The sequence below is a fragment of the Capra hircus genome, chromosome 6, assembly GCF_001704415.2.
Source record: "Capra hircus breed San Clemente chromosome 6, ASM170441v1, whole genome shotgun sequence".
NCBI classification, from domain to species: domain Eukaryota; kingdom Metazoa; phylum Chordata; class Mammalia; order Artiodactyla; family Bovidae; genus Capra; species Capra hircus.
In genome coordinates this window covers 99,823,206-99,844,156 of record NC_030813.1, presented here as the reverse complement: position 1 = coordinate 99,844,156, position 20,951 = coordinate 99,823,206, and positions in this window count along the sequence as shown.

The following is a 20,951-nucleotide window of genomic DNA, read 5'->3' as shown; positions in this document are numbered from 1 at the left end:
CCTGCCCCAAATCCCTCCCAGCATCAGAGTCTTTTCCAGTGAGTCAACTCCTCACATGAGGTGGCCAAAGTACTGGAGCTTCAGCTTTAGCATCATTCCTTCAAAGAAATCCCAGGGTTGATCTCCTTCAGAATGGACTGGTTGGATCTCCTTGCAGTCCAAGGGACTCTCAAGAGTCTTCTCCAACACCACAGCTCAAAAGCATCAATTCTTCGGCGTTCAGCCATCTTCACAGTCCAACTCTCACGTCCATACATGACTACTGGAAAAACCATAGCCTTGACTAGACAGACCTTAGTCCATGGAATTCTCCAGGCCAGAATACTGTAGTGGGTAGCCATTCCATTCTTCAGGGGATCTTCCCAACCCAGGGATCAAACCCAGGTCTCCCACATTGCAGGCAGATTCTTTCCAAGCTGAGCCATCAGGGAAGCCCAAGAACAGTGTAGTGGGTACACCCAGGAATCAAACTAGGGTCTCCTGCATTGTAAGCAGATTCTTTACCAGCCGAGCTACCAGGAAACCCCGTCTGAGCCACCAGGGAAACTCCAAATACCTATCAGAGATAGAAATGTGTGATTTCAGGCAACCAGAGAAACATTTTGTGGTAAATTATTGAAGGACAACTTATGTGTACATCCTTATTTTCAATGAAACTGCAAAGGAAAATAACAGTGTACCATCAATTACATCTGATTATCACAGGAGCAAGTACAGGTGTATAGAAAGAACCAAATTTTATGTACAGGCAACCCCGGTTTCAGGTCTTCCCTGATGGCTTAGCACTAAAGGATCTGCCTGCAATGCAGGAGCCAGAGGAGACACAGGTTCGATCCCTGGATCAGGAGGATCCCCTTGAGGAGGTCATGGCAGCCCACTTCCAGTATCCTTGCCTGGAGAATCCCATGGACAGAGGAGTCTGGTGGGCTACAGTCATCAGTCAGGTAACTTAATTCGTCCATGCCTCAGTGTCCTCATCTATAAAATGAAGATAATAAGGGTGGTAATGTTTTCCTCCTAGCATTCTTATGAAGATTAAACTGGTACCATACATAAAGACATAGAACGATGCTTGGTCCTAATGAAGCACTCTACAGGTGTTACCCATTATTGCCATTTATATGATTAAAAGCTGTGTTTCTTGAGGAAAGCAATATTCAGCTTTTAATCTCACTAAAGCTGCAACACCCCAGAGGACTTTGAAGAAAAAGGGATATGTTGGCATTGCTTTGGTAAGGTGGGTACAAATTATGAAATGGGGTAGGGCAACTTTGCAAATAAGTACAAGGAAATCATCAGTCTATCAAATTAACTAATTTTTGTCACGGTAAAACTAATGAAATTGGCATTTCCTATTATTAACTGGAATCAATTTACTACCACGTAATTTGCATATGTATTATGACTGAAGAATTCCTTCCATTTCTAGTTTTTCCACTGAATCATAGTAACTGAGCAAAGTATATTTTGGTGATTTAACTCCTTTGTAAAACAGTCAGTATATTTCTTCTATGACTTTGTAAATTGCATTCTAAAAGAGTGGGTATATGTGTGCTTTTGATACTGCATGATTCAACTATTTTTTAATTGTTGAACATGGCCAGATTTGGGTTTCCCAGGTGGTACTAGTGGTAAAGAACATGCCTGCCAATGCAGAAGACACAAGAGAGGCTGGTTCAATCCCTAGGTGGAGAAGATTTCCTGGAGAAGGAAATGGTAACCCACTCAAGTATTCTTCCCTGGAGAATCCCAAGGATAGAGGAGCCTGGTGGGCTATAGTCCATAGGGTTGCAAAGAGCTGGACACGACTGAAGAGACTTAGCATTCATGGTTGGATTTATATCCTTTTTGGAAATGGTCATTTAGAGAAGTGAAAGACATTGGTAACTGTCCTTAGAAAAGCTAGATCACTGATTTGCTGCAAATTGTATCAATTCTCTCTGCTCAATTAATTGCTGAAATCCAGAAGTATCAGTCAGGTTCTTAGATGCAAGTCTGGCTGACTTAGAAAGACAAAGAATTTATTGAGGGATAATGAGGAGCTCACAGAACTCTTTGGAAAGCTGGAGGACCCAGAATAGAAAACTGGTAGGAGCAAAGGATGCCAAGCAGTAGCTAGGACCATAGTCAAAACCAAACCAGCCACCTATGGCCAACATTGCTAGACCCACTGGGGCAAACCATCACAGCCTGCACCATCACTGTGGGGGCACTCGCCACTGGGTCCCATTGTACCATAGCTGACCCTTTGCACTTGTGTTTTACTTACAAACTCTTGTTTAGTTAAACTTTACAATAGGAATCATTTCTTTATAATATGCAATAATAGCCATAAGATCTCTTTGTGAAAAAGACTTACTGATTAGAGAAATAAAAGCTATACAATTCCTGTTTGTTACAAGCCATATCAAATACCATGTCTCCTTTAAGAGTTACTCTTGTAATTTATATTTTAACTGCTCTGAAATCATAGTGTGCCTTATAGTCAATAAGAATAATAAGTAATCAGAAAATGCTGTTTTATATTTTAATTGGCCACTGTATTTTTCTTAGCAGTACACAAAATAATGGTGAATTTTTAAAATGATGGCTTAATTGAGTCAATGAAGTACAATACTTTAAAGATTGACTCTTGTTGGTTAGGAAGATCACATATCTTGGATTTTTCCAGATCCTCCCAAATTGCATGTGTTTCTTTTTCAGTAAAGAGTATTTATCAAACATATAACCATGTATAATAATGGTTTTAATATTTTACTTTTATTTTATTTTATTTTTGGCTGGGTGGTGTGGCATGTGGGATCTTAGTTCCCAGCACAGGGATCAAACCTGTGCCACCTGCATTAGAAGCATGGATTCATAACCACTGGACCACCAGAGAAGTCCCCTGATAATGGTTTTCAACATCCAAAAAATCTTTTCCATGTCTTTATGTTCTCATAGCAAAAAACAAAAAGACACATCTTGCTAGACTTTATAAAGCCTAATTTTTGGCTTAGAAAATATCATCAGCAAGCATGTTTCAGAGATTATTTCATTCAGTTCAGTTCAGTCACTCGGTCGTGTCTGGCTCTTTGCCAGCCCATGGACTGCAGCATGCCAGGCTTCCCTGTCCATCACCAACTCCTGGAGCTTACTCAAATTCATGTCCACCTAGTCATGAGTCATGAGTCATGATGCCAGCATCTATTTTATTCCTGCATATTACAAAAGACTTCTAAAATTATATGTATTTTTAGTACCACCTACTGTCTACTGGTTCCAAATCAGGAAAGGAGTACATCAAGGTTGCATATTGTCACCCTGCTTATTTAACTGACATGCAGAGTACATCATGCAAAATGCCAGGCTGGATGAAGCACAAGCTGGAATCAAGATTGCCAGGAGAAATATCAATAACCTCAGATATGCAGATGACACCACCCTTATGGCAGAAAGCAAAGAGGAACTGAAAAGCCTCTTGATGAAAGTGAAAGAGGAGAATGAAAAAGTTGGCTTAAAGCTCAACATTCAGAAAACTAAGATCATGGCATTTGGTCCCATGACTTCATGGCAAATAGATGGAAAACAATGGAAACAGTAAGAGATTTTAGTTTGGGGGGCTCTAAAATCACTGCAGATGGTGATTGCAGCCATGAAATTAAAAGATGCTTGCTCCTTGGAAGAAAACCTATGACCAATCTAGACAACATATTAAAAAGCAGAGACATTACTTTGTCAACAAAGGTCCATCTAGTCAAGGCTATGGTTTTTCTAGTAGTCATGTGTGGATGTGAGAGTTGGACTATAAAGAAAGCTGAGTGCCAGAGAACTGATGCTTCTGAACTGTGGTTTTGGAGAAAACTCTTGAGTCCCTTGGAATGCAAGGAGATCCAACAAGTCAATCCTAAAGGAAATCAGTCCTGAATATTCATTGGAAGGACTGATGTTGAAGCTGAAACTTCAATACTTTGGCCACCTTATGCAAAGAACTGACTCATTTGAAAAGACCCGGATGCTGGGGAAGATTGAAAGCGGGAGGAGAAGGGGACAACAGAGGATGAGGTAGTTGGATGGCATCACCAACTCGATGGACATGAGTTTGAGTAAGCTCTGGAAGTTGGTGATAGACAGGGAAGCTTGGCATGCTGCAGTCCATTGGGTCGCAAACAGTTGGACAAGACTGAGCAACTGAACTCAGCTGAACTGTCTGTTGACCCTCTTTGCTCACAGTTTGATTTACAAGAAATATTTTTATCATATATTAAGAGATTTAATTGATTTGCTTCCCAAATTAATAGCCTAAATTATTATGGAAAGTAAATCAGTCTCATCCATCCTCTTAACTACAGTAATTAATGCCTTGATCATTTAGTATCATTTTCTGTATTTAACTGGGATGGGTTGATGTATGGGAGTGGGACGGGGCTGTGGCCTTCACCGTGCCCTCCAGACAGTTGAGAACAGCCTAGAGTAGGAAACTGATTAGAGTATCTTCGGGTGTACCAGAAGAGGTTGTTAACCTAATATGCTTAAGAAGGACCTGTGTTTCTGCTTTTCTCAATAAACCTGGCTTCAGCAACACACCACTCAGATTATTGTACTGCCTTGTTTAGGGAACAAATGCCAAAATGCCTTACTAACTGATTCTGCCAAGATATTTCCAGTCTCTTTGAGGAGGAGTTAGTGGTGCCATGAAAACATTTTATGCAAGGACACTGAGATTTTTATAAGGAAAGACTTTCAATTACCTTACTTGCAAAGCAGCTTTAGACAGGCTGGTCATTTGGCACACTTGTCAGGAGAATGAATGAGAAGTATCACTCTGTGTAAATATGGATTAAATAAATTACTGAAAACTATGCAATCATTAACATAGATTAGCAAAGAGGTTTATACATGTTTCAAAACACCAAGAAAATTAATATACCAATGTCAGGAAAAACTGACAAAGCTTCAGAAATGAGCAAGTTTCTGGCTGTTTTGTAATAGGCATTAGGTGTTACCTAGCAGTCCTGCTGAGGATTATCTGATACTAAAGAGGGATGCACCTTTGACTGTTGTCTTAGGCCAGGCCGCCATGGCAAAAGTACCACATAGACTGGGTGGCTTACAGAAAACAGAAATTTACTTCTTGCAGTTTTGGAGGCTGGAAGTCCAAGATAGGGTGCCAACGTGGTCAAGTTCTTGAGAGCACCCTCTCTCATGTTGTAGACTGCTGACTTCCCCTTGTATCCTCACACAGGAAAGAGCAGAGAGAAAAAACCAGCTCTAGCATGACTCTTACAAGGTCACTGATCCAATTCATAAGGACTCCACCCTCCTGCCATCTCATTCTAATTACCTCCCAAAGGCCTCACTTCCTAATACCATCAAACTGAGGGTACAGGTTCAGCATATGAATTTGTGTGTTGAGGGGACACACAAACATTCAGTCTATAGCAACTGTCTTTGATCCAATTAAGCTATTTTACAACTCTGTAGGGATGAAAGTTAATTCATGGAAAACTAATAACCATACCCATGGTTCTTGTTCTTGGTAATCTAAGTGAATTTTGTTCGATAGAGAAGTCCAACTCTCTAACTGATGTCTGGTGGCTAGAAGCTTAGGGAAGTCGAGTAATGTAGTTCCAGTCCAAACCCAAAGGCCTGAGAACCTGGGGAGCCAGTGGTGTAAATCCCCATCTGAGTAGGAAGGCCCAACGACTAGGGGTGTGGATGACCAAGGCCAGGAGGAGATGGCTGTCCTAGCTCAAGCAAGAGAACAAACTCACTCATCCTCCACTATTTTTCCCTATTGGATGGCGCCTACCCACACCAATGGGGGCAATCTTCTTTACAGATTGAAATGCCAATCTCTTCTGGAAATACCCTCTCAGACACACTGAGAAATAATGTTTTACCAGCTGTCTGGGCATTCCTTAAGCCCAGTTAAGTTGCCACTTAAAATTAACCATCACAGTGGTACAGCTGGGACCCAACCAAGGTCTCAGTCTTAATTGAAGAGTTTGTTAGGACTACTTCTGTTTTCTCCTGTGGTCCATCTTCAGCTACCTGCTACTCAGGTAGTCTCCTTAGCCTTCCCTTGCAGCTCTTTACCTCCCCATCATCACCGTATTTATCCCTTCCCCCTCTGTTTCTTTTTATGCAGTATAATTTGGCTGTGTCTCAGTTGTCTCAGTGGTATTTCCTACTCCCACTGTTTAAAAGATGAAAAGCCTTTATCCTGAAGATGACAAGCAAAAGATCCTCCAATTATCAACCGGTATTCATCCTCCTAGGAAAGGTGGTTGGAAGTGTGTGTATGAGGCAGGAAGGTAATTTTAAATAATAACTAATTTTGTTTTTCTATCAGATATGTATTTGGAAATTAATTTTGGGATGTGGATTCGATCCCTGGTTGGGGAACTAAGATCCCACATTCCTTGGGACAACTAAGCCTGCGTGCTCCAGAGCCTATTTCCCACAACTAAGACCCAACAAAGGCAAATAAATTAAGTAATTTTAAAAAGAAATAAAACTGGTTTTGTTTTTCAAAGACTTTTACTTCTCCTTTCCTGGTTTTTGGTAGGTTGCTCAGTGCTGTGGTGATTGACTTGATATGAAGGCTGATAGAAATGGACGTGTCAAGGATGACTACAGGGTTTTAACAGTGCGGACGACAAGAGAATGGTTGTCTTTGCAAAAGCAGGGAGACTGGGAAAAGCAACTACTTCCTCCATAACCCTAATGGATATTAGTAGTAGCTGGGAAATGAGAATTTTATTTTGGGCATGTACATTTTGAGACAATAGTAATACTCTGAGTAAAACATTAAGGTAGTAGAAGTTTCATATGAGTGTGATATAAGTGGAAGATCAAAAATTGAAGGTCAAAGACAGGAATTGCCAGCATGGAGGCGGGGGCTGGAGCAGAGAAACTGCAGAGATTCTCTCACAGAATATGTACAAAAGGTGACTGAGGAAGGCAGGGCAAAGGGAAAGAATCCAGAAACATCTAGCAAAGAAAGGACAGAGAGGTAAGAAGAGAATCAGAATGTTACAGCATTCCAGAAGTCAAACAAGGAAAACATTCAACAAAACAGGATCGAACATTATGAGCTTTTAATAATGACATGCATTATTTCAGTTGAAATTCTCACTAATCGTATGATTGACTTACTGTTATTAGACCTCTTCTCATTAATGAGGAAACTGACTTAGGAAGCTCACATAATTTGTCTGAAGTCATAGAGCTGGTGGTCAAATCAAGACCTGCAGGACCCTAAAAATCCAAGTTCTTACACACTGCTGTACAGAATGCATTGAGAATCCAGAGTTTTTATGTAACTGTTTAATCCTCATTGTGTACCAGGTTATTATTTTATATGCCTATATAAAATACAGGCATCCTGTATTTTTTCTGGCAATTGTACCAGTCTATGAATTCAGATCATCTTTTTTGGACTTGGAAATTCAGATTAATTCATCCCAGTAACTCGTAGTATGAAACAAGAAATGCAAAATGCTGCATCTGAAGTCTGTTCCATTTGAACTCACCTGGAGATATTTATAAACCATACTTCCTGAGTGCTCAGGAAGTCTTTTATATACTTACTGAATTCTCCACACTCTTCAGCTCTACTGTCTCTAAATAAAATATAGAGAAGTGTCACGTAACTTATCAAAAACCCCATGGTTGGTAAGTAATGGAGTTAGGATTTGAAATCTGTCAGTCTATTCCCAAGTTTATATAAAAAAAGGTTAAGCAGGGTGGGGGAGCCATTATTCCATTTCAGCCGTTGAGGAAAATCAACTCCTTTATCACTTTGCAATATATTTCATGGGATGAAATTTTGAAACCACTGTCTTAGCCTATATCACCTGTCTCCTTTGCATGGTACCCACCTTGTAGGCTCAGCCTCTCAGGAAATCCTAACATCTCACCCATTCCATGGGATGCTGCTACTTTTTCTCCTTTTTGTTCTCAGTCATTGCAGGGAACTTGAAGTTCCTGAAGAGCCCAGTAGTTTCAGTTGAGTCAGATTTTAGTTGCAATTATAAAACAGGTGAGTGTTCTAATGTTGTAAAAATATTCATCGCATAGGTATTATTTACTTTAAAAAAATCTCCATTTCTTTTCTTTCTGATCAAAACCAGGACAAATATTAAATAAAAATTTTCCACCACCTCTTAAGCTAGTGTTTCCTCTTCACTCACATGAATGGATAGGGTAGCAGTGGTTCAAGTGAAATTTTATGTACTTATTACGAGCAGAAGGTGTGTGTGTGTGTGTGTGTCTGTGTACATGTGCTCAGTTGTGTCCAACCCTTTGCAGGCCCATGGACTATAGCCCACCAGGCTCCTCTGTCCATGGAATTTTCCAGGCAGGAATACTGGAGTGGGTTGCCAGGTTCTGCTCCAAGGAATCTTCCCAACCCAGGGATCAAACCCATGTCTCCTGCAATGGCAGGCAGATTCGTTACTACTAGTGCCACGAAAGTAGGGTGGCCAGATTTAACAAATGAACATACAGGATGTTCATTTGAATTTGAATTTCAGGTAAACAACAAATAAAAAAAATGTAGTGTAACATACTGAAAGGAAATAGTCCCTGCATATCTGAAACTGAAATTTAACTAGGCATCCTGTATTTTATCTGGCAATTTACCAGACTATGAATTCAGATCATCTTTTTTGGACTTGGAAATTCAAATTAATTCATCCCAGTAGCTCATAGTATGAAATGAGAAATGGTGCAAAATGCTGCATCTGAAGTCTGTTCCATTTGAACTCACCTGGAGATATTTATAAACCACACTTCCTGAGTGCTCAGAGGCTGTGGGCAAGGACGCCCACGTTCCTCAGACAATGGCGCAAGGAGGCATAGCTAACACAGAATGAAATATTATTTGTGCTATAATTTGAATCTGAGTGACTTTCAGCTCTCTGGTTTCACAGCAAATTTGAGCATTCACTGGCTCAATCTAGCTAATTGAAAATTAGAGTCAGTTCTGCAATTTTCCAATTTCTTTAAATCAAATGAAAACTATTTGTAGTTCCTCCAGAGCGTCTCCTTTTTAGTCTCAAGCATCTGGTTTAAGTCTTGAGGTATCCTTAATTTCCTACTGCATTACCCACTTTCTCACTTCCTGTGTACTATACTAACCTTGTGTGTGGGTGCTAAGTTGCTTCCATTGTGTCCAACTCTTTGTGAGCCTATGGACTGTAGCCCACCAGGCTCCCCTGTCCGTGGGACTCGTGAGGCAAGAATACTGGAGTGGGGGTTGCCATGCTCTCCTCCAGAGAATCTTTCTGACCCAGGGATTGACCCACATCTCTTATATCTCCTGCATTGACAGGTGGGTTCTTTACCACTAGTGCCACCTGGGAAGCCCTTATTAACATCAAGCCATTTTAATTATCTGTAAAACAATATCCAATCAGAAAGAAATGTGATTACAGAGGATCAGCCAAGATGGCAGCATAGAAAGACCCTGAGTGAACCTCTTCTCATGGGCAAACAGAATTGCAACTATTCACAGAGCAGTCATCAGTGAAAAAGACTGGAGCTTGCCAGAAGAGACTTTTTACAACTGAAGATAAAAAGAAGGAACCGCAACAAGATAGGTGGGATGAGTTGAGGTATAGTCAAGCCCCACACCTCTAGGTGGGTGATCTACAAACAGGAGAATAGTTACAACTGCAGAGATTCTCTCCAAGGAGGGAGGGGTCTAACCCCACATCGGGTTCCCTGGCCTGAGGGTCCTGTGCCAAGATGAGATCCAGAATGTTTGGCTTTGAAGGCCAGCAGGACTTGCTTTCGGGAGACCCAGAGGGCTGTGGGACGTAGAAACACCATTCTATTTTGGGGGGAAGTTTTTTTTCTTATAATTTATTTTTAATTGGAAGATCATTGCTTTACAATATTGAATTGGTTTCTGCCATGTATGAACATGAATCAGCCATAGGTATACATATGACCCCTCCGCCTTGTAGCTTCCTCCCACCTCCCACCCCCTCTCACCCTCCTAGGTTGGCACAGAGCATGGGGTTTGACCTCCCTGCGTCATACAGCGATATATTTCACATATGGTAGTGTATATGTTGCAGAGAAGGCAATGGCACCCCACGTCAATACTCTTGCCTGGAAAATCCCATGGACAGAGGAGTCTGGAAGGCTGTAGTCCATGGGGTCGCTGAGGGTCGGACACGACTGAGCGACCTCACTTTCACTTTTCACTTTCATGCATTGGAGAAGGAAATGGCAACCCACTCCAGTGTTCTTGCCTGGAGAATCCCAGGGACGGGGGAGTCTGGTGGGCTGCCGTCTGTGGGGTCACACAGAGTTGGACACGACTGAAGCAACTTAGCAGCAGCAGCAGCAGCAGCAGCAGCAGCAGCAGCAGTGTATATGTTTCCATGCTAGTCTCTCCATTCGCCCCACCCTCTCCTACCCCCGCTGTGTCCACAGTCTGTTCTATCTTCGTCTCCATTGTTGCCCTGCAAATTGGTTCATCAGTACTATCCTTCTAGATTCCATTTGTTGTTGTTGTTCAGTTGCTAGGTTGTGTCTTGACCCTTTGCGACCCCATAGACTGCAGCACACCAGGCTTCCTTGTCCTTCACTATCTCCCAGAGTTTGCTCAAACCCATGTCCATTGAGTTGGAGATGCCTTCCAATCATTTCATCCTCAATTGCCCCCTTCTCCTCCTGCCCTCAGTCTTTATCAGCAGCAGGGTCTTTTCCCATGGACTCAGCTCTTCACATCAGGTGGCCAAAGTATTGGATTCCATATATGTGCATTAATATATAATATTTGAGAAACATCTCTCTTTAAAGGGCACAAAATCTCACATGCCCTGGGGCCCAGGGCAGAAGTAGTAATTTGAAAAGAACCTGGGTCAGACTTACCAGATAATTTTGACGAGTCTCCAAGAGAAGCAAGAGGCAACTGGAGCTCACTCTGGGGACACAGACACTGAAGAAGCCATTATTGAGAGTTTGTTCTCCCACATGGACACTGGGGTTGGTCAGCATCATTCTGGAATACTCCCTTTAGCTTACTGATCTTGGGACCCAGCCCAACTCCACACCCAGTACTGGAATACCTCAGGCCAAGCAACTAATAAGCAACTCACAGCCCTCCAGAAGAGAGACTGCCTTAAAACTCCCTGAGCCCACAGCTTTCCACAGACACAGCCTGCCAACCAGAGGGTCCAGGACCTGACCCACACACTGGTATGCAGGCACTGGACTCGGGACCCCTAGGGCCCTGCAGCCAGAGACCCTGCAACCCAGCTCCACCGACAGGTGGGCAGGCATCAGCCCCCAAATACCAAGCGCCAACTACCATAAAGCCTGTCCTCACCTCCGGGACAGCCTAATCCACCAGCAGGCAGACACCAGCACCAAGACAACAGTCCCACAGCCTGCAGGCCCAGCCCATCAACCAGCAGGCCAACATTACCAAATGATATAATCAAGGGATCAATGCGAGAAAAAGATATAACAATTATAAATACAAATGCATCCAACATAGAATCACCTAAATGCGTAAGTAAATACTAACAGACATAAAGGAGAAACTGACAATAACACAATAATAGTAGGGGACCTTAATACCCTACTACATCGATAAACAAATCATCCAGACAGAAAGTCAGTAAGGAAGCAATGGCCTGAAATGACACAGGCCAAATGGATTAATAGATCTATGTAGAAGATTCTATCCAAAAGCAGCAGAATATACATATTTTTTCAAATGTACATGGATCATTCTCCAGGACAGATCACATGCTACTCATGCTAAGCCACAAAACAAACCTCAGTAAATTTTAAGAAAATTGAAATCATATCAAGTATTTCTTCCAACCACAACACTATGAGACTAGAAATCAATTACAAGAAAAAATGCAGAAAATACAAGCACATATGCCACTAAACAACTGATGGATCACTGAAGAAATAAAAAAGGAAGTAAATGAATACCTGGAGACGAATGAAAATGAAAACAAAATATCCAAAAGCTATGTGGCACAGAAAAAGCAGTTCTAAGAGGAAAGTTTAGAGTAATACAAACTGACCTCAGGAAACAAGAAAAATCTCAAATAAATAGCCTAACCTTATACCTAAAAGAACTAGAAAAAGAAGACCAAACAAAGTGCAAAGTTAGTAAAAGGAAAGAAATCATAAAGATCAGAGCAGAAACAAATGAAATAGAGACTAAAAATCAACAGTAAAATCAATGAAACTAAGAGCTGATTCTTTGAAAAGATAAATAAGATTGATAAACTTTTAGCCAGACTCATCAAGAAAAAAAAAGGACTCAATAAAATTAGAAATGAAAAAGAAGTTACAATGGATCATAAGAGACTACTATGAACTACAATATGCCAATAAAATGGACAACCTAGAAATGAACAAATTCCTAGACATGTACGATATCCCAGGATTGAACCAGGAAGAAGATACGAACAGCCCAATTACCAGAAGTGAGATTAAATCAGTAATTGAAGAAATTTCTAACAAACCAAAGGCCAGAACCAGATGGTATCACAGGTGATTTCCACCAAACAATTAGTGAAGAGTTAACACTTAACCTTCTCAAAGTATTCTAAAAAACTGCAGAGGAAGGAACATTTCCACACTCATTCCCCAAGACCAGCATCACCCTGATACCAAAATCAGACATAGATATCACACAAGAAAGAAAATTATAGGCCAATATCATTTTTGCACCTATGAACAAAGTTCCCTGACTTAACGTTCTGTTTGCTGACTCAATAAAGTGTCAGCAAACTGAATCCCACAGAATGTTAAAAGGATCATACACCATGATCAAGAGGGATTTATCCCAGGGCTGCAAGGATGGTTGAATATCCACAAATAAAGGCTGTAACACAAATGTTAATGCAACACATTAACAAATTAAAGAATAACAGTCATATGATCATCTCAATAGATGCAGCTTTTGACAACACTCAACATCCATTTATGATAAAAATTATCCACGGAGTGAGTTGTCAATAGTTCCAGACTTGTCCTGGCAAAGTCAGTGTCAGAGTGTAGTAGGCAGTGGTGGAGGCAGTGGAAGGAGGGAACTGGGAGATGGCGAGGTGAGAAGGAGAGGGGACCTGCCAATTAAGCTATTTTGGGGAATTGGCTATGGCAAGGCCATGTTATCCATCGGGTTGGAGCCTGGGCTTCCCAGGCTGGCTGTCCTAATTTGTAATTCTGGCTCTTTCACTTTAAACCCGACGTGTGAATAGCTGTAAGCCAACTATTTGATCTCTCCATAAGCCTGTTTCCTCATCTGTAAAACTGAACAAGTAACAGTTTACACTTCACAAGGTTGGTGCAAAATTTATAAAAGAGTAAATACTTTCTATTTTCATTAGTTTTGATGACATGTTATTCTAATTAGCAATTTTATTCAGCCATTCCAGCTACTGAAAACCATTGGCTCAGCTAGGCAAGGAAAAAAGAGGCTTTTTGGTGTGTGTTTTGTTTGTTTTGGTCATGCTGCATAACTTGTGGGATCTTAGTTCCCCGATCAGGAATTGAACTCAGGGCCATGTCAGCAAAAGCACCAAATCCTAACTGCTGGAACACCAAATTTTATTTTATATTTTGCTCAAGAAGTGTTATTTTTAATTATAGCTAGTAGAACATTGGAGAAGGCAATGGCAACCCACTCCAATACTCTTGCCTGGAAAATCCCATGGATGGAGGAGCCTGTTAGGCTGCGGTCCATGGGGTCGTTAAGAGTTGGACGCGACTGAGCGACTTCACTTTCCCTTTTCACTTTCATGCGTTGGAGAAGGAAATGGCAACCCACTCCAGTGCTCTTGCCTGGAGAATCCCAGGGAGCGGGGAGCCTGGTGGGCTGCCATCTATGGGGTCACACAGGGTTGGACACAACTGAAGCGACTTAGCAGCAGCAGCAGCAGCAGAACATTACCTCTTAAACATGTTTTTCCTGTTTTCATAGACTGCTTACCACGCTGAAAATTATTTGCTGCTCTGAAATAGCCTTAAGCACAAATAGTGTCTCTTTCTAGGAGGAAGTTAAAAGCGGGTAATGACAGCCTAACTTCTCCAAGCTCATTTCAATATGTTAATCAGGAAAAGATTTCTTTGTTTTCTTCTACTTAAGCCCTGCAATTCAAAGGAAAACACTGAACCCAGAGTATCAGCTTTCTGTGCAAAGGGGAAACAAAAATAAGAATTGCAGGGCTGTGAAGTTCTAGCTTTCACTATCCTGCTGGCTTCTTCAGACACACCCAGGAATGATCTTAAAGATAATTATCTAAACCAAGACTCAAAGCCCAGAAATCAGCATGCCTCCAGAGCAACTAACAGCCTAAGAGTTATTGATTTCATGTTGTTAGAATAATTACCTTTATTTATTTATTTTTTCTGGCTAAAACCAAAGTGAATTATATGAGGTTTGGGTTGGTTTGTTTATTAATTCTTACCCTTTAAAATGGCTGTATTATTTTTTCAGGTTTTGAATTTCTCTGAAATCTTGCTTTAAACTTTAAATTGTTACTGATCTTTTGGCATATTCTCTTTGGATGTATGTGTATACACACACACACGAGCACAGTCAGCCCTCCTTATCTGCAGGTTTTGTATGCACAGATTCCATCAACCATGTATTGAAAATATTTAAAAATATCAAATATTTTAAAAATCCAGAAAGTTCCAAAAAACAAAGCTTGAATTTGCTGCATGCCTGGCAACTATTTATATAGCATTTACCTTGTATTACATATTATAAGTAATCTAGAGATGGTTGAGAAAGTATATGGAAAGATATGCAGAGGTAATATACAAATACTGTAGACTTTGGTATCCACAGAGGATCTTGGAATCCATCCTCCAAAAATACTGAGGAACAGCTACAAACACACACACATATACTCACACACAAACACATATACAAGTATCTCTGTACACAGCATTTTAGTCTTTTTTTTTTCCCTTCACTTAATAGTATAAGCATTTCCCAAGCATAACTTTTAAGGCCTGAATTACCCAGGAGTTTCTTCTTCTAGTTCTGCCTCTTTGTGGAGCAGACTCTCCAACAGCTGGCTTAAGGTGGCAGTGCCACACCTGTGACTAGGCTCTGGGAGTCTGGGGGTACCTACTCCTTGCTGGTTTCCCAGCATGTCTACTACACTGCCATCCTAAGAGGCATTTAGCCTCATACAACCTCAAGCCTGGATGGCTTAGCTATTTAATCCGTATCTTCCAAGTCCCCCATGCCTACCCACTCCACTGTTTAGAATGTCCATTTCTACAGCCAGACCTTCTGGAGGGATGAGGGAAATAGAGAAAGGGGATGCCAGCCAAGTTTCTGTTTTCATAATGTGAAGGTTCTTTAGCTCAATGTGGAATTGCCAGTGATCCTACTCTGCTTTGATGTAAAATAGATGACCAGTCCATTGCCTCTTCCAGCTGTCCTCTGAATCCCTCCGACACCACGTGATGAACGCCAAAGCACCCATCCATGTGGTAAGCGAAGGGGGAATATCACTAAGTGGGTACCTTAGCTACCTTCCCTGGGGCTTTTCCCTGGGGGCTCAGACAGTAAAGAATGTGCCTGCAATGCAGGAGACCTGGGTTCAATCCCTGGGTCAGGAAGCTCCCCTGAAGAAGGGAATGGCTACCCACTACAGTATTCTTGCCTGGAAAATTCCATGGACAGAGGAGCCTGATGGGCTACAGTCCATGGTGTTGCAAAGAGTCAGACATGACTGAGTGACTGACAAACACATGAAGTGGGTACCACTTATTGAGAGTCTGAAATTGGCGAGACACTATACTCAAAGCTCTACCTGCATTCTCTATGAAAAAAAAAAATATATATATATATATATTTTATTTTATTTTAAAATTTTTGACTGTGCCACACAGCATGTAGGATCTTAGTTAGCTGGCCAGAGATGGAACCTGCACCCCCTGCAGGGGAAAATTGGAGTCTTAACCCCTGGACCACCAGGAAAGTCCTCCTATATTCTCTTTTACTTCTTACAATGACAGCACTAGATATTTCCATTATTTTACATGTTTCTAAGCTAAGCTTCTGAAGAAGTAAGTGGCAACCCACTCCAGTATTCTTGCCTGGAGAATCCCATGGACAGAGGAGCCTAGCGGGCTACAGTACATGGGGTCACAAGAGTTGGACACAACTTAGCGACTAAACCACCACCACCACCACCAAGCTAAGCTTCAGAGAAGATAAGGATAGAAATTTGTCAAAGACTAAATGTGCATTCATCACCAAAACTAGGGTTTGAACATAGGTCTACTCTGTATTAAGGTTTCTTTCTTTCCATAGTGATGATCTGAGTCCCAACATATGGCAATATTTCAGCATCCTATCAAGTTAATATATTTCACTGAATGCAAGGACCCTTCTTATATGTCTCATAGTATTTATTTTTTAATACTACACATTGTTCTGCATCTTTTCTTTTTTGTTGTTTAACAGTATACCTTGGAACTCTTTGGATATGAGGATACATCAATGCATTTCATAATTTTTATGTTGAATAGCATTCCAGTTTTCATTGTAAAACAATTTTTATGATTCTTAGTTGTGCACAACAGAATTTCCTCTGGATGATTTCAACACAAGAGCACAGTTTAAGAAATCTCTGGGACAATCAGAAAGCCATTATCTGAGGCTCTGCAACCAGCAGTATGACCCCTGAAAAGCTGCTAGGAATTCCTGTGCATTGTAGGCCTTGAAGACTGGTGGTTGTCATCATTGTCTGATCAACTAGAGGCCCCTGAAGGTCAATGTTTTTTTTTCTCTTGATTTGGTCAGCTTCCCTAGAGAGAAATTCTTCAGTTTTCTATCTATGGATTTATTGCTCATGCTCAGGAAGCCATATGGAGGTTGCGGTGGAGGGGAGTGAATTTGGAAGTCTCACTTTTGAGGAATTGATTGCTGCAGTTGCCTCAGTTCAGTCCTTCACCACCAGTTTCAGCTCCATGTAATGTTGTTACTGAATCCAAGCTCATACTGCTCACTGCATGACAGCTCAATAAATTAAGGGACAAGGAATTCCTTGTTGGAGCAAGGGATAGCAACTTTATTTGGAGGGTGAGTGGACTGAGAAGATGATTCACTAGGTGTCCAAAAGAACCGTCTTACTCAGGTTAGAATTCAGAGTTGTTTTATACTAAAAAGAAAGGGGAATGTGATATCCTCTGTTCTTGCCCAGGTACGTCTGGTCACTATGTTCCTGAAAATCTCTAATCTCTGTCCTGAAACTTTTTAGCTCTATATGAATAGAAAGTGTTGTACCTTTAAAGGTCAAGCCTGGGAGGCAGAGACTTGAGAAAAGGCTTTTATGTATTTCTCAGGCTACAGGCAATGTTTTGTTACACACCTACACAGCAAGTTGACTAAGCACAGACAATAAAATACAAAGGTCTGAGCTAAGGAGCAGGTTCAGTATGGAGTCAGGTTTGTTCTTCTCTCTCACAGTGTTTCTAGCTACATGGTCTCCGCGATTCAAAGAGAATCAACCTGTCTTCTGCCAGAGTGAGGAACGACCCTGGCTACACAGGGTGTGGTTGGGGATCTTGAACTCCTTATAATTAGTGTATTTGCTTCTCATAATAGCTTCCCTCATAGCTCAGTTGGGAAAGAATCTGCCTGCAATGCAGGGGACCCTGGTTCGATTCCTGGCTCGGAAAGTGCCCCTGGAGAAGGGATAGGCTACCCACTCCCGTACTCTTGGGATTTCCTTGTGGCTCACCTGGTTAAAAAAAAAAAAAAATCTGTCTGCAATGCAAGAGACCTGGGTTCAAAGCATTATAATTAGTGTATTTGCTTGAGAAATTAAATCTCAGTCAATCCTCCAGTTGTTAGCCCTACTCCTATCATCCACCTGCAGAGGGGCCTGGCATTCCCACAACTTCCCAGTGGCAGCAGGAAGAGGAGGAGGTGTATTGTAATGAGAAATAGTTTACTTTTTTGGCTTTTCTCCTGGTAACAATTTGACTTTGGCTTTCTACATCGGTGATTATTCATCTGTCTACTTTCTAGTTTCCAAAATGTCGACATTTTATCTGTTCTTTTCTCATCTCCCCTTTCTTTTCTTTTAAAAAATATTTATTTATTTATATCTGCACTGGGTCTTCGTTGCTGCGCTTGGGCTTTCTCTAGTTGCAGTGAATAGGGGGCTGCTTTCTAGTTCGGTGCACAGGCTTCTAATTGCGGTGGCTTCTCCTCTTACAGAGATGGGCTCTACAGTGCAGGCTCAGTAATTGTGACTCGCGAGCTTAGTTGCCCCACAGCATGTGGAAACTTCCTGGTCCAGGCATTGAACTCCTGTCCTCCACATTAGCAAGCAGATTCTTAACCACTGAACCACCAGAGAAGTCCTCTTCTTTTTTTTCAGTCTCCATTTTTCTTTATTGCTTTGGCTTTATATCTTTGAAATCTCCTTACCCCAGTTTTAGTGAGTCTTGGTAGGTAGTGCTGATAAACATGGTATTAAATACACTTTAAGGGCTTCCAGGTGGTGCTAGCGGTAAAGAATCCTCCTGTCAATGCAAGAGCTGCAGGTTTGATCCCTGGGTCCCCTGGAGTAGGAAATGGCAACCCAATCCAGTATCCTTGCCTGGGAAATTTCATGGACGGAGGAGCCTGGCAGGCGATAGTCCATGGGGTTACAAAGAGTCAGACATGACTGAACATCTAAGCACACACCCATGTTTAAATGGAGATCATTATAGCAATATAATGTAAATAATATTTATCGAAAAGAGGATCTCCAGCCCTGCCCTGATTTATCAAGTGGGTTCCTAAGCATATCATGTGAAGCTACTTAGCTAGTCTCCAAGGAAGCTAAGGTCACTGACCTTGGCATTTTAAACTTTTGGTCAAACTGTGCTTCGTAACTGGAGAAGGCAATGGCACCCCACTCCAGTACTCTTGCCTGGAAAATCCTATGGACGGAGGAGCCTGGTAGGCTGCAGCCCACAGGGTCGCTAAGAGTTGGATACAGTCGGATACGACTGAGTGACTTCCCTTTCACTTTTCACTTTCATGCACTGGAGAAGGAAATGGCAACCCACTCCAGTGTTCTTGCCTGGAGAATCCCAGGGACGGGGGAGCCTGGTGGGCTGCCGTCTATGGGGTCGCACAGAGTCAGACACGACTGAAATGACTTAGCAGTAGCAGCAGTGCTTCGTAACAGCTTACTTAAGTGGTAAATAAGAACTCTGCCCATAAAGAGATGTCCTGGTGCCAAAGAAAATATGATAATAAAAGCCTGGGCTTTACTTACTTCTTAAAACATTTTTAAGGATCATAACAAAATGTAGGCACCATTTTATAGTGTTTTGTTTTTCTCTTTCAGAGTTCTTGTCATTACAGTGGTCATAACATTTCCCAATTTTTACAGATAGATTTTTGTCTTGAGAGTTATAGAAAAAATTAAATTTGGAGGTTGGGAAAGGTGGAGATACTGTGGATTTAGGTAAAAACGATCCAAAAAATTTTAGACATAGAAGAAAAAAATCTAAAGTACTGGCACAAAAACAGACAAGTAGATAAATGAAACAGAATACAGAGTCCAGAAATAAACCCATGTGTGAATGGTCAATTAATCTATGACAAAGAAGGAAAGGATATACAATGGAGAAGAGTTTCTTTAAGAAGTAGTGCTGGGAAAGCTGAACAACTACATGTGAAGGAATGAAATTAGAACATTCCCTCACGCTGTGTACAAAAATAAACTCAAAACAGTTTAAACACCTAAATGTGAGACCTGAAACCATAAGACTCCTAGAAGAGGACATAGGCAGAACCCTCTTTCACATACACACACACACACACACACACACACACACACAGATCTGTCTCCTAAGGCAAAAGAAATACAGAAAACAAAAATAAACAAATGCAACCTAATTAAACTTAAAAGTTTTTGCTTTTGATGTTTCAACAAAGGTCTTGGCAAGACAAAAAAGCCTACTGAATGAAAATATGTACAAATAATATAATTAATAAGGGGTCAGTATCCAAAATCTATAAACAGATCATAGAACTCAATGTGCATATATATATATATATATATAAACCCAAACAACTCAATCAAAAAATGGGCAGAAGACTTGTATAGACAGTTTTCTAAAGGAGATATATGGAGGGCTAATAGGCACAGGATGTTCAACATTGCTAATTATTAGAGAAATGATCAGATGGTAAAGAAGTCTCCTGCAATGAGGGAGACCTGGTTTCAATCTCTGGGTTGGGAAGATCCCCTGGGGGAGGGCATGGCAACCCACTGCAGTATTCTTGCGTGGAGAATCCCCATGACAGAGGAGGCTGGCGGGTTGCAGTCCATGGGGTTGCAGAGTCAGACACAACTAAGCAACTAAGCACACACAGGGAAACACAAACCAAAGCATGGAGATATCACCTCAAATGGCTACTGTCAGAATGGCTACTGTCAAAAAGCCTACAAATAGCAAAAGTTAGTGAGCATGTGGGGAAAAGGAATTCCTTGTATACTGCTGGTGGGAATGTTAACTGGTGCAGCCACTGAGGAAAACAGTATGGAAGCTTCTCAAAAAACTAGAAGTGGAACTACCATATGATTCAGTGATTTCACTCCTTGGTAAATATTGGAAGAAAACAAAAACACTAATTTGAAAAGATACGTGCACTCCAATGTTCATAGCAGCACTATCTGCAAAAGCCAAGGCGTAGACGCAACCCAAGTGCTCATCAACAGATGAATGGATAAAGAAGATGTGCTATACAGTTTTACAAAGGAAGAGTGCTCAGTCATAAAAAAGAATAAAATTCTGCCATTTGCAGCAATGTGGATGGGACTAGAGAATATTATGCTACTAAAATAAGACAGAAAGAGAAAGACAAATACTGTGTGATATCACTTATATATAGAATCTAAAAAATAATGCAAATTAATGTATATGCAAAACAGAAGGAGACTCAC